Source organism: Protopterus annectens, chromosome 5.part0 (genome assembly GCF_019279795.1).
Source record: "Protopterus annectens isolate FY-2018-M chromosome 5.part0, PAN1.0, whole genome shotgun sequence".
Classification (NCBI taxonomy): Eukaryota; Metazoa; Chordata; order Ceratodontiformes; family Protopteridae; genus Protopterus; species Protopterus annectens.
The window spans coordinates 1,780,362,325-1,780,368,324 of NC_056735.1; positions in this window are offsets into that span (position 1 = coordinate 1,780,362,325).

Consider the following 6,000-nt stretch of genomic DNA (forward strand, 5'->3'; position numbering starts at 1 on the left):
ATGACTGTATTTATTTCAGAAATATGTCTTTTTACTTCTAAAAAAGTTATTTTTCTAAAGGTCTCTACATCCTGTACCATTTCATTTAAAGATGCCATATATTTTACTCTGTCCATTATTACAGTGGCACCCCCTTTATTGGCCTGCTTTATAATAATGCTTTCATCAATTTCTGTTTAAGGGCTATATTTTCTTTATATGTCAAGTTATAATGTTTTTTTTTATTATTTCTAGAATATAATTCTCAATTCACTTTCACAGACATTACTAAATGCCACTAATAATGGACAACATACTGGTATAAATGTACTTAATTTCTTACAAACATTCTTTTTTGTGCTGTATCTGTTCCAGTAATCAGCTTTAAGCTTAAATTTCACACAAACAGTTTCAAGTCTGTTACCGCCTTTACAATATCATCACTGCTTGTTGGGATGAATTTCAGTCCCTTTCCCAACACACATAAATGTAATTCAGTTAACTGATAATTAGATAAATTCACAGTACCTTTATCTTTGTGCATTAATGTTGAGCAGTCTTGCTCTGTTGAGCTGGACTGTAGTTTTGCCTTTTTGTCCCATTTGTAATGTTGTGTGTTCAGTGCTACATGGACCTCCCTTTTTGTTGAGCTCTTTGCAAGCTTCCTCCCTTCTCCAGAAAGTTTAGCTGAAAAGGAAACACTACTGGCACATTTTGCTGTTTATTTTGTTGCTTTTTGAAGAAATTAGAAACATTACGCTGCTCACAACTTGTAGGAGTTAGCTGCTCATTTTCATCACTTCCTCTTGTAAGCTCTGATACTAAACCAGCTGCTAATGTCACTATGGGCAGAGTCAAAGATTTCTGTTGGTTGGAAGGCTTAGAGGCTGATACAGAGGACTCAATGTTCCCATTGGTTAGCAAAGCTGTCTCATCAACTCTAACAGGCTCAAATTTGTCCAAATCATCAATTTTATGAGTTTTTAATTTATTTTGTTGATTTTTTACATAATCTGATTTAGGCCAAGAAAAAATCTGTCCTTGTCTGAAGTCATTCATGTCTCAACTTATTTTATCCCTTTTTTTCATGTCTAGCCTAGTATCAGACAAATGCATTCTGTCAAGCATATTCTGGTATGTAGTTGATACACTAGGAAAAAAGGGAAGATTTAACAGTTCATTCTCCAGTTTAAACATTTCATCTTTAAGTTCTGTTTCAATATTCTCAAAGAAGTTATTCATTAAACGCATATAGTCTGCACTTAACTTTAAATTTAACTGCTGCCATTGTTTTAAAAGTCCGAATATGTGATGGCATAAGAAGACATTTTAAGCACCCTCAGTCCATGAGACACTATTCCCAGCTCCAAATAAGCTTGAAAGCTTAACTGCTGCCATTGGAGCTGCTTAAATGCCTTCACTTTCTTTTCTAATGAATCCAATGTTCTTTCAAAAGCATCTATAGACTGGTCAGCGGTTACCACAGATGCTGGTGCTGTAATAGTCTTTGATAATAAAAGATTACCTTCTTTCAGAAGAAGAGTTTTCACAGAATGACCAAACTCATTTACTTCTTCCATTTTACTGTCTTCCACAAATATTTCCATGTGTGCCTTTTGTTGATTTCCACATTCCTCTATTTTATACAAATTTTCATAAAATGCCTGAGATATCTATAATACTTCTATAGGATCTGTGGTTATTTTTCTTGTTTTAGGCTCCCTATGCTTGGCAACAACACTTTCTACTTTCTGTTGCTTAAGTCATTTCCTTATTTTTTTTTTGCACTCTGGAGTTATTATTAAAAAAAAAACAGTTGCTTAACAGCAGTCTTTCTAAGCTCATGCATATTATCCAGACACGCCCTTATTTTCTCTTTAGAACTTTGCAATCGCACCTCTTTTATTTTCTGAGATCCCCTTATTCTAAAATACTTTAACCTATAACTATGTGCTTCTCACACTAATGTCACTAACTCCTCCATATCTTAATAAGTAGTAATGGCCTAACATCAAAAGAAGTTCTTGTTTCAGTGATACCATACTACTAGTGTATGCTCTGCTGCCTCTTCAGCCGATACTTACTATTTATTTTCCTGTCTCATACTCTTCCATAACATTTTCATCTTTCTAATAGTAAACACTCCTTATTTACCTATTGCTCATTGCTTCTCCTAATCTCATTATATTCCTTGTTATTTTGGCAGCATTTTTTCTCATCTACATATATTATTAAAAATATAGTCAAGATTTTGAATAACTACGTATCAGTTTACTTGAGATAGGCTATCCATTTCTGAAAGTGTCTTGCTACTTGCTGTACATATTGTATTCTTGATCACAATTTAGCATACTAATAATATGTAAATGTATTAAAATCTTTTTGTGTTTTATCTGTTTTTGGGGATGTTATCCTGTTGCATAAAATTACTTATCATCTATCATATAATGCTTTTATGCATGTTTTTGTGGGGCCTTTCTCCCCAACTTATTGCAAATATTTAATCCATTGTGGGGCTTTTTCCCCTTGCATATAATTACCTATCAACTACTGTTTAAATGTTTTTGAATCTTTAGAAGAGGTTTTCTCCCCAGGTCTCTGGTGACAATGGGCCATTGGCTCAATTGGATTTTCCCAGTTATCAAAGGACAAATAAAATAAATATATTTGTCAGCCCTTCTAAATAATTATTTATACTTCTTAACCATATTTCTTTTTATTTTATTTCTACTCTAATTTTAAACTCCACTTTTTAGCCCAGTCACCAGCTATAACTTCTGAAGAAACTATCTTTCCTAATAGCTCTCAAATAATTTCCATTATCTATTCCTTAAATTTCTCTTTTTTTAGCAGATAGGTGGGGAGGTGTCAGTATCTCATCTGTACTTCATTACCCAACATTTGTATCCTAGTTGTTGTTGGCACATGGTCTAAAATAGTTATTGGATGCATGTGAAAGCTCTCAAATGCACATGTTCCTGTGAAATATAGTTTTTGTCTAGTCTAGCCCACTCATTGTACCTTGGGGAATAATTCTCTCTGAGTTCCTTCTATCGAATTCATGACTTCCATACCAAATATTTTCATAAATTTCTTCAGCAATCTACCCTGTTTTGGTATATTTTCCATTCTAGGTCCCACAGATACAACCTGACTGTTGCAAAATAAGTTTCAGTCCCTACCCATAAGTAATATTCCCTAATGAAAGATGATTATTTCTCCAAAAGTTTTCTAATTTCCCTAATAGTAGTTTTATGTAGAATATAAATACATGACAGAGTAATCCTCCCTCCCTTGCCAGTAGTCCGTTACTACCACAGATCTACCATTACTATCTTTTTCCCATCTTCTTTTTTTCAAATAATTTTTTATTTTTCAAATATAATTGAATGAATTTCATAGTATTTATACATAACATCAAAATAACTTTTTACATTATTTACATTAGCCTGACACTATAACAAATCTAATGTATACATTTACTGTACAAGTATGTCCAATCCGTTATCAGAGTGTCTAATCAGTCATTGTATGGTGTCAATCAAAGATAAAACTTTTCCTCAAGGGTTGTTGATAAATGGCTTTGGATATATTCTTAGTTCTTTGATTTTAGTTTCCAATAATGTTGTGGTCTTCAGTAGGCTGTAGAAGTCTTCCAGGGTTGGTATTGTATTTGTATGCCATCTTCTTGTTATACACTTCCTTGAGATTTCAAGTATAGTCCATACAAGATATATGTTTGACCTATTCAACTGAGAACCTTCATTCACATTTAATAATACAAGAGTTTTAGTTAAATAAAATGATTCATTAAATAAGGCTTGTAAAAAGTTATTAATACCATTCCAAAATGGCTTAATTTTAACGCAATCAAAGAAAATGTGGTTCCAATCTGCAGTGAGTACTTGCTCACATCTCCCAACATCTTCCTTTTATGTAAGAATTAATTTTACTGATTCTGTCTGGGGTTAAGAATGCTCTGTGCAAGCATTTCCAATTAAAATTTTCGAGTATTGTGTAAAGGATGTATATTTTATCAATAATAATATATTTGTTTTAATAAATTCAGTTAACTGTATTGAGTGCCCTTTTGTTATATATTTCCAGTATGAGGTTTTGGGTGTTGTTTTATAGTTTATCAATATTTTGTAAAACTTTGAAATGCTGTTTCCCATGTCAAAGTCATTGTATGATTTTGTAAATTTAGGTATTTCTTTGAATGAAGAATTGTTAATTATTTTACTTAAATCTTGCGAGTATGATATAATACTCTGTAAAGTTAGCCAGTCCTGTTGTGGAATTTTGTATGTTGTTAGTATTACTTGCATATCTAAAACTATTAGTTGGGACCAACAAACAAATCCTTTCTGTTCCCAGGAATTAATAATTTCTCTAAATATTTTATGTGGAAAGTTCTTTGTGACTATAAATGGTGTTAAAAGATCAAACCAGATTTTTAAGTCTATATTTGTGTTAACTAATTTTCTAAATGAGTCAATGTAATAATTAATCATACAAGTTTTAGTCAGTTTAGTTCTGTGATATTGAGAATAATACATAAAAATAATTTGCCATGGCACATATTATCTGTTATTTGAATTTTTTTTTAAATCAAATTCATTCATTGATATTACAGTTAGTAATTCTTTCCAAAATTTGGACTTATCCAGTCTGAGATTGTTTTAGATATTGATGCTTTTATATATGTTTATATGTCAGGAAAGTTTAATCCTCCCTGTTTCGATGGTCTGATATGATGTATTAAAGCTATTCTGTTTCTTTTGGGAAACCATAAAAAATTTATTAGGCATGCATTTATTTCTTTAAGCATATTCTTTTCTGGTAACAATTGAATTGCCAAGGCTATATATAGGATCTTGGGCAGTAAAACCATTTTTTATTAATGGTAGTCCATCTTCAAATGCTAATATTATTTTGTTCCATTTTTCCACAGAGATTTTAATTGGCTTGATGATATTATTGTAGTTGTTTTGAGACTAATTCCTTATTATCCTTGCATAACTCAATTCCTAGACATTTTAAGGTAGATTCTTATTTCCTTATGATGTGATCCCCCTTAGTTTGCAGTTCTTTCTTTTTATTTAAAAACAAAAATTTAGATTTTGATTTATTGAAATGAAGTCCTGAAGTCATGTAGAATTTGTCAATTAATATATCTAATTCTTCTAATGTCTCTTTTACATTATTGTTAGTAATATGTCATCAGCAAATAGCAGTACTTTAGAATTGTATTGTTCATAAACATCTATTCCTTTGATTTTTATATGTTACAAATTAAATCTGCCAATATTTCAATAGCCAGAGCAAATAGAATCGGTGACATGGGACATCCTTGTTTAGTAAATTTTGTTATATGTATAGATTCAGAGGTAAAAGGCCCCAACTTGAAATACGCTAAATTATTTGTGTGTGTGTGTGTGTGTGTATATATATATATATATATATATATATATATATATATAAATGTATATATATGGGTCTACCTGATAACACCAACACACGAAAACACAGACAATGAAATCACCGACACCACAAAACCAAAAGTTCAAAAACACAAAACTTCACATGCCCGACAAACCACAATCCCGACAATCAACAAACAAAATAAATCCTCTGCCCAGAAAACACACACACAACACAAGCACACCAAAAACCTTACAAACCTACACTAAACCTTACATACACAACTACCTATGCACTAACCTTAACCCAAACCCTAAGGTCCGCCACTATCGCACACTCACCTAACCCACGCCCTAACCCTAACTCACTTAACCCGTCCCTAACCCTACAGTCTGTCACTATCGCACACTCACCTGACCCGCACCCTAACCCTAACTGACTTAATCCGCCCCTAACCCTAACCCCACACTTACCTTAATATGTCGGTGTTCTCAGCATCTGGATTTTCAACTGTCGATCATCTCCATTATTGATCTTCCAGTGTCGGTGTTCTCGTCGTCTGCGTTTTGCAGTTTTGGCGTTATCAGGTAGACCTAT